We start from the raw sequence: 11853 nt of genomic DNA, 5'->3' as shown, positions 1-11853 counted from the left end.
AATGCAGGGGACACGGGTTCGAGCCCTGGTCTGGGAAGATCCCACATGCCACAGAGCAACTAAGCTCATGCACCACAACTACTGAGCCCAAGCTCTAGAGCCCGTGAGCCACAACTACTGAGCCTGCGTGCCACAACTACTGAAGCACGCATTCCTAGAGCCTGTGCTTCACAACAAGAGAAACCACCGCAATGAGAAGCCCGTGCATCGCAACGAGGAGTAGCCCCCACTCGCCACAACTAGAGAAAGCCTGCGTGCAGCAACGAAAGCCAAACAGCCAAAAAAAAAAAAAAAAACACTCAAGAAGAAACTTACTGAGGATAAACATCCAGATACATTCTTAACTTTTACTGGATTCTTTGGCTTTTCACTTGAAAAAAGGGAGGAATTTGTTCTTGTTTCATCAAACAGGATGTTGATGAATAGAAAGAAAGGGCTCAAAATAAAAATCTCCTTGCCTATGTAAGGCTAATCTTATTTAAGTGTAAGCTAAAAACAGACAGACGGTTTATCTCAGGACTGCAATACATGGGGCATAGAAAGATAAAGTAGCATTTCCCCAGAGAGTATATTTTAGACCCCTGACAATAATCAAAAAGTATCTTAAGTAACTGTCTCTGACCCATGCAGATACTGCAGAATATCGTCAAAGAGGAATGAATAGGAATTGTTTCTTTCAGTTAACTGAGTAGTTCACTCCTTTACCAATTTAAAGTCCTTATTCACTAAACTTGTCTTGCTTATCAGTCTCTTCACCTCTTTTTCATGAATTCATCCATTTTATTAAGATAGTTGGTTGAATGGAGGCAAAAGTAATGGAAAAGAGAATGGAATGGAAACAGTTTAGCAATACTAATCTATTCATTTGTGTATTCCCATTCATGCATTCTGTCAAAAATCATTCAGAGTTACTGGAATTCAGGGATGATGACAGTGGTTATAGCATAGTTCTTGAATTTTCCCGAATCCTTAACGAAATAACTAGGATAGCATAACCAAAAGCACTTGGGCAATATCTGTAACAAAACCTAGTTGATCAGAGAAACTAGGGACAAACTATCAACAGCTCCAAGATTTGTGTAGCATTGGCATCTCTGTAGGAGGAAGCAGAAGGAAACAGTAGGGAGTCTAATTGACCTGAGAATGGCAGAAGCCTAAAATTGCCCACAGGTGAAGAGTGCAGGGGGTTCATGGGTAACGTTTTCTAGAGCTGTCTGGAGCTCTAGAGTTTCAAAATTAAGCAGCCAAAACTTCCCTTCCAGTACACAGCCTCACACTGAGAGGAATCTGCAGACAAGTCAAGCAGGACAAGGACAATGAAGACAAAAGGAAAAAGAAACCAGATAAGAGTGGGCGAGGGGACCAGAGCCAAGTGATCTTGAAAGTATCCTAGGGGCCAGATTTTTAATTACTTCATGAAAATAACAGAAAAGGGACTTACATACCTAAAACTATATCCTGATTCACATTTCTATCTTAAAATTTCAAAAACATTAATTTCACGTAAAGATGAGCAACAGAAAAAGAATTATGGTTGAAACCTATACAAAGTTACTATAATTCAGAATTGTATCTTTTTTCTTATAATATCCAGAAGCTGTATTAATGGTTAAAATAATGAAAGTGTGCTAATATTTTTATGGGTCTTGGTAGGATTGCAATATTGCTTTCCAAAAGAGTAATACCATTGTACAAGAGCATTAGGGCCATTAACTTAGTATAGTGCCTGCTTCACTACAGTTTTACCAATTTGGATAATTTTGTTACCCTAATGGAATTAGTTTAAAATCTGTTGCTCGTTGTTGTTTTAATTTGCATTTTCTTAAATGATTATGGATGTTGAACTTTTTTCCAAGTAGTGATATAACATTATTGATATTTATGTATGTACGTGAATAAAATCCTAAACCTCTGTGTCACTTCAAATACTAATTGTTGCCTGCTCATAACCGTGGTCTGTGTATCCATTGAATCTTAATGTTTTTCTTACATATGAGATCATTTCGATATATTGCTTAGAATATTGTAGAAATATTAGCCATTCGTTTTATTTGCTTAAAATGCAGTTCCATCTTATTTATTTTTACTACATTATTACAGAAATGCCAGTTTAAGTACTTGAATCTGTTAGTTTTTTATGATTTTCTTTGGTGCTTAAAATCTAAGAAAAAGTTATAATTTCTTTATAGTATGATAAATACTATATTCAGAATCATCTTCCAAAGAACATTTAAATCTTGATCAGTTATATTTCTAGAAAGTTAGTTATAATAACCTGAAGGTAATATTCCATGATAGGCATTTAAAAACAGCATTAAATTGAGTAAAAATACCTCACAAAGGTAAGTGCCTTACATATTGTACACTGGAAACTGGGCTTGTATACAAGTGATAATCTTTTGTACCTTAGGTTTTTTTTTTTTTTAATAAATTTATTTATTTTTGGCTGCATTGGGTCTTCGTTGCTGCGCATGGGCTTTCTTTTAGTTGCAGCGAGCAGGGGCTACTCTTCGTTGTGGTGCGCGGGCTTCTCACTGTGGTGGCTTCTCTTGTTGGAGAGCATGGGCTGTAGGCACATGGGCTTCAGTAGTTGTGGCTCATGGGCTTAGTTGCTCCGCGGCATGTGGGATCTTCCCGGACCAGGGCTCGAACCTGTGTTCTCTGCATTGGCAGGCAGATTCTTAACCACGGTGCCACCAGGGAAGCTCCTGTGCCTCAGTTTTAAAGTACCCTAGAACCAAGACAATTGATAATAGCCAGGGAATTAAGAAGACAAAATTAATATATTCATTCTTTAATTCCATTATAGAGTGGTAAAAGAGCAATTTGTGATTTTTTTTTGGCTTTGTTTTGTTGTACAAAGTGATGAAATTTACTTGGTGGATTATAAGGATTTTATACGAGTTCTGTTGACCATGTTATCTGGAAAAATTATCTCATATATTTTAGTGATGCAGATTAAAGCATTTGGCGCAAAAAAGGTGTGTTTTAGTTTTTTTCATCTTTTAAAAAATCTGCATCACTTCTTAAGTTAGTGTATGTAGTATATATATACAAGCACACATATATATAAGATATTAGGAAATGTTGAAATTTGGAGGTTTGGATAAAATGTCCACTTGCACATATTATTTCTGCTTTTTTCCCTTTTATCTAAAATTATTTTCCAATAACAATTTAAGCATTTATGTACTATTTCTAGATAATTGACATTTTTTAATTAAATGTCTGTTTTTAAGGTTTTAGGAGATGATTATTTTAAACTATGCTGTACGTTTGTAATTTTAAGAGAAGCTAAGAGTTAAAAACATAGGTTTATGGAGTTTCTCTTTCTTGAGGAATTTTATAAGTATTACTGTTACAAATAGCAACCAGCAATATTTTCTTTTTTTAAAAAAATTATTTATTTATTTAGTTTTGGCTGCATTGGGTCTTCGTTGCTGTGCATGGGCTTTCTCTAGTTGCGGCGAGTAGGGGCTACTCTTTGTTGTGGTGTGCGGGCTTCTCATTGCGGTGGCTTCTCTGGTTGCGGAGCACGGGCTCTAGACCGCAGGCTCAGTAGTTGTGGCTCGCGGGCTCTAGAGCGCAGACTCAGTAGTTGTGGTGCATGGGCTTAGTTGCTCCGCGGCATGTGGGATCTTCCCGGACCAGGGCTCAAACCTGTGTCCCCTGCATTGGCAGGCAGATTCTTAACCACTGCGCCACCAGGGAAGTCCCACCAACAATAATTTCATGGTAAAGTGTTTTTTTTTTTTTTAAATGCCCTTAATGACAGATAAAGCTAAGGTAAGATTAATATTCTTACTTTTGTATGTGAAAATGAATAACTTCATGTTTCAGGGAAAAACTAGCAGTGACTATTTTAAAGGGATTATTAGAAAAATGTTCTTTTTTAAGGGCTTAGAACTATCTTATTAGTCTCTTTAATTGATTAAATTGTGCATAATATATCATAATAAATTAGCCTCAAAAAATGTTAAAGAGTTAACATGTTTATTTTAATTTTAAAGCTTCCTTTTGAACTGATAAAGTACTTAAAAATCTTTTAAATGTACACTTGAGAGAGAGCAAGATTTTAATTCAGAATATTTGTAAATATTTGATAATGGTTTCTAAAATAGCTTAGAGAGGTTGCGTAGTTTAATAGAAAGAGCATAGTCTTTGGATACCAGAAGATCTTGGTTTGGGACTCAATTCTGCACTTACTATGAGGCATTGGGTATTTCACCTCTCTTTATCTTCAGTTTTCTAATCTGTAAAATGGAGATATATTTTATCAAATATAAGGCAAACATTCAGTTTCTAACATTTTAAAAATTATAGATGTGTTTTTAAATTGATGGAGTACTATATTTAATTGGCTGTGTTGTCTTTCTTAGCATTATAGAAAATAATGGTACTTCTTATAATTGGTGATGTCTTAGATTGCATGAGATACAGTAAAAATGCCAATGTTATAGAATTATTTTGAAATTGGAATTGGATAGTATATATAAAGTGCAAAGCACATGGAAGATGCTCCTGAAGTCCTAGTTTCCTTTTTTTTTTTCCCCCTTAATGACAGTGTCGTTGGTTGGTTGGTTTGGGGATTTGTTGTTTTACCAGGAGAATCAGAAGTTTAAAACTATTAGATAAAAGACTTGTGGTTCTATATTGTTGGTCACCACATCAAAATATCTTGCATCTGTGTTGCTGAGACATTTTCACTTTGGAGAAATGGCCATATTGTGACTAATATCAGCTAACACTTATATAGTGTCTACTTTGTGCTGGGCACTGTTGGTTTTACATATATATTTTATATCTTGGAAACACCCATATGAGATAGGTACTATTACTTTTATTTTTATAAATGAGGAAACTGAGGCAGAGAGATTAATTTACCCAAATTCCTATAGCTAGACCTATAAACAAATTAAGCAAACAAACCGATAAAGCAGAAGCCAAGAAAGGTAGCACATGGAAGCAAGAAACTCCCTCCTTGCACATATTAGCCTGATAATCTTTGGAACAGTTATTTTTCAGATAGAAAGTTTCACAAGGTTTTACATCTTGACCCAACCCAGCAACTGACTAAGGTAGAATCTGAATCAAGTGATAAAGATTCAGCTAACAACTTACCTTTCTCCCTTGAGTGAAGGAGCATTTCAGTGTCTCAAATGATATAGTCTCAGGCAATATAAGAATTGGCAAGTTTTATCCTATTGGCTGCCAAATTGGAGTCTCTTTCTTTAACTGCTGATGCAACATAAAAATAACTTAATGGATTTTGAGTAGAGAGAAATGGAATAAACTTCTTAAACCTCTATGAGAAGCATTTCATTGGAGTGGAAATCAAGAGAGTAAAAGTAGCCAAATTTAGCCCTTCTTATAGATGAAGTGGATAGAGAACAAAACTAATGCATCTTTGGCACCTTTATTCTGAATTCAATCTGATAATGGCAGATTATTAAAAAAATTTTTTTTTGCCTCAGATATAATCTCCCACCCCACTCTCCCAAAATTGTCACCAGCATTGTAATATGCCTGTGCAGTTGCTGCAGAAAGAGGAATTAATCCCAGGAAGAAATATACTTAGAATGCACTATAATCAAATTATAGAGTCAGTTTTTTCCCTGAAGATTTTAATTAAAAGTGTATTATGCTTTATGTACAAACGTATTCATCATATCTTTGTTTATGAATGAAAAAATGAAAATACCTAGACAGTTGTCAGATAATGGTTAAGTAAATTACGGTACATTACTTCATGGAATATTATGCTGGTTTTTAAATTAATGTTTTTGGAACTTCTGCTCTTGGGCATGGTGGTATAATAGGGACAAGATTTACCCTTTTATTTAAAACAGGAAGAAAACAAGACACAGTTGTTGAAATAATGATTTTCAGACATTGCACTGAAAGTAGTATGAAACTATGAGAGAAGAGAAAGTAAACCCTACAGTTTCCTCAGCTTATTATCTGGAAGCAATTTCAGCGCAGGGAGGGGGGATCCAAAAGAGCTTGGCCACCTTGCCAATTTGAGCCAGACTGAATATACAGGGCTGCATACTAGAGAGGATGCTCTTGCATACAAAGGGAGAGTTCCAGAGATCTATAGAAGGGTCTCTCTGGCTGAATACTAATCTGTGAATGTGTGAGAGGAAACTAACAGGCTGGAGAATGAAATAGAAGAAAGCAGCAAGCCATACAATTCGTGGAGTTGTCATAGGACTGAGACTCTTTCATTTCCTACTGGTCAGAGTGGAAAGAAAATGTAGTGTATGGGGCATATGATGGAGGCCTCTGAAGGATTTCACTTCAGTACTGGGGCTAAATTAAGCTCTAGATTAAAGGCTGCTCTGCCCCTGCCTTAACAAAGCTTAAAAATGAGCCTTGAAAGGATCAAATTGATTCCATGTAACTGAATTAATGCCCAAAGTCTAACATAATTTAAAGGAACACAACAAAATCCAGCAAACAAGAGTGTAAAATTTATAATATCTGGCTTACGGTAAAAGTCTTTCAAGCATGCAAAAGTAGCAGGAAAATATGATCCATAACCAGGAGAAAAACCTGTCAGTGAAAGCAGGCACAGAAATGATAAAGATGAAAAACAGCTATTATAAATATATTCTGTAGATTCAAGAAAATAGAGAAAAACATGAACACAATGGAGAGGGATACAGAAGATACCAGAAAGACCCAAGTGGAACTTGTGGAGATGAGAGTTAACATCTGAAATGAAAAATACACTGGAAAGAATTAACAGCAGATTAGACATTGCATAAGAAAAGATCAGTGAACTTGGAAGATATAACACGTGAAACAAAAATGAAGCACAGAGCATAAAAAGACTGAACAAATATACATATAATTGGAATCCCTTAAAGAAGAGAAAAAGTGAGAGAGAAGACAAAAAGTTTAATAAATAATGGCTGAAAATTTTAAACATTTGATGAAACCATAAACCATAGTTTTTCATCCTTTGCATTATTGACATTTGGGGCTGGGTAATTCTTTGCTGTGGAGGGCTGTCCTGTGCATTGTAGGATGTTTAGTAGTAACCCTGGTCTTTACTCACTAGATGCCAATAAGATCACCCACTTGTGACAACCAAATGGAGGATAGGGGCAAAAAAAAAAAACAAAAACAAAGAAAAACTTCCCTAGTTGAGAATCACTGCCATACAGCAATAGAACAAGAAGCTCAATGAATGTCAAGCAGAAGAAATGTAAATAAAATGATACCGTGACACATCATAATCAAATTGTTGAAAATCAGTGAAAAAGAGAAACTCTTAAAAGCATGCATACCAAAAAAAAAAAAAAAAGTGATACAGAGGAACAAAGGTAAGAACTGCAGCAGACTTCTCTTCAATAGATCAATAGGGGCACCATCAAAAGGAAAAAACTATCAACTTATAATCTATACCAGTTAAAATAGCTTTCAGAAATGAAGGTGATTTGCTTACCATGAAAATGGTTGTTTATGAAAAGTTCACAGGTAGCATTATACTCAAGGATGAAAAATGGAAAGCTTTCCCCTTAAGATCAGGAATAAGACAGGATGCTTTCTTTTACCATGTACTATAAATTCTAGCCAGAGCAATTAGACGAGAAAAAGAAAATAAACAGCAGCCACATTGGAAAGAAAGAAGTAAAACTATCTCTGTTCGCAGATAACATGATCCTAAATACAGAAAATCCAAAGAAACCACCAAAAACTACTAGAGTTAATAAACATTCAGCAAAGTTGCAAGATACGAGATCAACATGCAAAAATCGGTTGGGTTAATATACACCAGCAGTGAACACCCCAAAATGGAAACTAAGGAAACTATTCCATTTAGAGTAGCATCCAAAATAATAAAATACCCAGGAATAGTTTTAAAAGGAGGTGAAAGATTTTACACTGAAACTATAAACCGTTGCTGAGACAAAGAAGACCTAGATAAATGGAAAGACATCCCATGTTCATAGATTGAAAGATTTTATATTGTTAGATGGCAGTACTACTTAAAGTGACCTACAGATTCAATGCAGTCTATCAAAATTCCAACTGCCATTTTTGCAGAAATGGAAAAGCTGATCCTCAAATATATATGGAATTATAAAGGGACCCGAATAACCAAAACAATATTGAAAAAGAACAAAATTGGAGAATTCACACCTGCAATTTCAAAACTTACTACAAAATAACAGTAATTAAAACAGTGTTGTACTGGCATAAAGATAGGCACATGGACCAGTGGAATAGAACTGAGTCCAGAAATAAACCCTCACATTTATGGTCAGTTGATTTTTGATGAAGATGCCAAGACCATTCAGTGGAGAAGAATAATCTCTTAAACAAATGATGCTGGGACAACTGGATATCCACATACAAAAGAATGAAGGTGCATTCTTATATCACACTATATACAAAAATTCACTCAAAAGGGATCAATGACCTAAAAAAATATGAATTAGAACTATATTGACTGAAGTAAATAGGTACTTATCTCAGTGATTTTTGATTTGGCCATGGATTCTTAGATATGACAGCAAAAACACAGACAACCAAAGAAAAGATGGTAAACAGGACTTCATCAATATTAAAACTTTTCTGCTATCCAAAAAATACTATCCAAAAAAGTAAAAAGACATTCTACAGAAAGGGAGGAAATATTTGCAAATCATATCTGATAAAGATCTAGTATCCAGAATATATGAATAACTCATAAAAGATAACTAATAAATGGGTTGAATATAGACATTTCTCCAAAGAGAATGACCCACAATCACATGAAATATTAGTTATTAGGGAAATGCAAATCAAAACCACAGGGAGGTATTACTTCACACACACTAAGGTGACTATAATAAAAAAGACATAATAACAAGCGTTGGCAAGGTTGTGGAGAAATTGGAACCATCTTACATTGTTGGTGGGAATGTAAAATGGTGCAGGTGCTGTGGAAAACAGTTTGATGGTTCTTCCAAAAGTTACACATAGAATTACCATATGACCCAGCAATTCTGCTCCTAGGTATATATACCCAAAAGAATTAAAAACAGGTACTCAAATAGCTGTACACAAATGTTCATGTTAATAATAGGGGAAAATTGGGGGAGAGGGGTATATGGGAACACTCTGTACCTTCTGCTCATTTTTCTTTAAACTTAAAACTACTCTAAAAAATAAAGGCTGTTAACTAAGTGAAAGAAATATACTCATCCCTTTCCAATACCATATAACTCCTAATTACTAGTATGTATTTTCACAGCAAATAATTACCAAGCAAACCACAGGTATCTATTCTGAATTGCCTACTTCACGTTAAGGGTTGACACCCTTAGACACCGATTGAAATGACACCGATAGAAACTATGACACTGTCTTGTGAACAACTGTGTGTTTTTGCCTCTAGTCTTGCCCCCCTAAAATACATTAATTGCTTTCTGACAAAAGACGTGAACACCTCAGTTCTCTAACATTCTAAGCATACCCTCACCACAGGGCCTTTGCAATGGCTGTTTCCTATTCATGGGACAGTTTCCCCCAGATATGTGCAGGACTCACTTGTTTACTTCCTTTATGTCTTTATTCAAACGACCTTCTCAGTGAGGCCCTCCCAGACCATCTTATTTAAAATTCCAACCCTCTTCCCTACACTAATTTTTTTCTATAGCACTCATCACTTTTTAATATTAGAAAACTTTATCTTCTGTCTCCCTCAGACATGACATGATTTTGGTATGTTAATTTTGTATCCTGTAACTTTTCTGGAATCATTTGTTACCTCTAACAGATTGATTGGTGGGGGGGGGGAGTATGTCTTTAGGGTTGTCTGTGTATAAGATCATGTTGTCTATGAAAGGAGATAATTTTACTTCTTCCTTTCTAATTTGGGTGCCTTTATTTCTTTTTCTTGCCTAATTGCTGTGGCTAGGACTTCGAATACATTGTTGAATAAAAGTGGTAAGAATGGGCATCCTTGTTCCTGATCTTAGAGGTAAAGCTTTCAGCTTTTTACTGTTGAGTATGATGTTAGTTGTGGGCTTATCATATATGGCCTTTATTATGTTGAGGTACATTCCCTGTGTACCTGCATTGTTCAGAGTTTTTATCATAAACAGATATTGAATTTTATCAAGTGCTTTTTCTGCATCTGTTGAGATGATCATATGATCTTTATCCTTAATTTTGTTAATGTGATATATCACATTGATTGATTTGTGGGTGTTGAGCCATCTTTGCATTCCTAGGATAAATCCTACTTGATCATGGTGTTTAATCCTTTTAATGTTTTGTTGAATTTGGTTTGCTAATATTTTCTTGAGGAGTTTTACATCTATGTTCACCATCAATATTGGCCTGTAATTTTCTATTTGTTTTCTTTTTTTTTTTTTTTAATTTATTTTTATTTATTTATTTATTTTTGGCTACATTGAGTCTTCGTTGCCATGCGTGGGCTTTCTCTAGTTGTGGCGAGCAGGGGCTACTCTTCGTTATGGCGCGCAGTCTTCTCATTGGGGTGGCTCCTCTTGTTGCGGAGCACGGGCTCTAGGCACATGAGCTTCAGTAGTTGTGGCATGTGGGCTCAGTAGTTGTGGCTTATGGGCTCTAGAGCGCAGGCTCAGTAGTTGTGGCACACGGGCTCAGCTGCTCCGAGGCATGTGGGATCCCCCTGGACCAGGGCTCGAACCCATGTCCCCTGCATTGGCAGGCGGATTCTTAACCACTCCACCACCAGGGAAGCCCCTATTTGTTTTCTTATTGTTGAGTTTTAAGAGTCTTTTAAGATATATTTTGAATACCAGTCCTTTAATAGATTTGTGTTTGCAAAGGTTTTTTCCCCAGTTTGTGGTTTGTCATTTCATTCTCTTAATGGTGTCTTTCACAGAGCAGACTTTTTAATTTTAATAAACACTAACATCAGTTTTTTTCTTTCATGGATCATGGTTTTGGTGTTGTTTCTAAAAAGTGATTGCAAACCTAAGGTCACCTAAATTTTCTGCTATGTTATCTTCTTGGAGTCAGTTCTTTTTCAGGAAACTGCTTGACACTATACTTGATTCTCTCTCTCTCTCTTTTTCCTTTGGTATCCAGTTTTCTCATTTCCAATTTTGTTATTCATTTAGAAAGCATCTCTTGGGCAGCAAGTATGTTTCAACTTTATCCTACTAATGGAGTATGTATTTAGAATGTAATTGGATTAAATAAAGTAAGTTCTCCCTTTGGATTGTGCTTTTTTAGTATAAGGGAAAACATTCTCTATCCTGAAAATTCTTTGCAGCATTTATGCTCTAAGACTGGTCCTCAGAGGAGAGAGGAAACTTGCATTTACTTTGTGCTTCTTTTTTGCCAACATCAGGCTATTGTACTTTATATACTTTATTATTTAATCATGATGGTAGTTGTTGTTTATGACATTATACCTTTGTTTCTGTCATAAATTGATAACCGACTTCTTCACCTCAAAAATCTGCACCATTTCTTGAAACTTTAGTTCCCCTAATGGTGTTACGAACCGACAGAATATGCTGCCTACAGGATCTTTACCTTAGCCAAGTGATTCACAGACCAAAAGAAACAAACAAAAGAAGTAACAACAATAAAGCAAAACCCCTTCTTTAAAGTAAGAAAAAAAACACGTATAGGGGAACTGTCTATATTTTTCTGAAGTGAAACTAATTATTTTTGCAGTCAAATTTAATAATAAAAGTAATTTTGACTCTAAGATAATATTTATGTTCAGAATCAGAGTTTTTATTTTTGTAGGGTGTCCTGGCCTAAAAACTGTCAATATTGCAAGAGATGTGGGCTTTTGCACAGGTTGCAGTTTGATCTTTCAGACAACAGTAATAGCCAGGTTCACTGCTTCTACAT

The 11853-nt window shown here is 35.5% G+C and overlaps 1 protein-coding gene across 4 annotated transcripts in view; it reads left to right on the top strand.

The window, feature by feature from the left end:
* ACBD6 (acyl-CoA binding domain containing 6) overlaps positions 1–11853 on the top strand; it is a 230738-nt gene that overhangs the window by 57028 nt on the left and 161857 nt on the right. The window lies entirely within an intron of this gene.

The sequence above is a fragment of the Eschrichtius robustus genome, chromosome 3 (assembly GCF_028021215.1).
Source record: "Eschrichtius robustus isolate mEscRob2 chromosome 3, mEscRob2.pri, whole genome shotgun sequence".
Classification (NCBI taxonomy): Eukaryota; Metazoa; Chordata; class Mammalia; order Artiodactyla; family Eschrichtiidae; genus Eschrichtius; species Eschrichtius robustus.
Note: the sequence above shows the minus strand (reverse complement) of the source record. Positions and strands in the feature narration are given on the sequence as shown.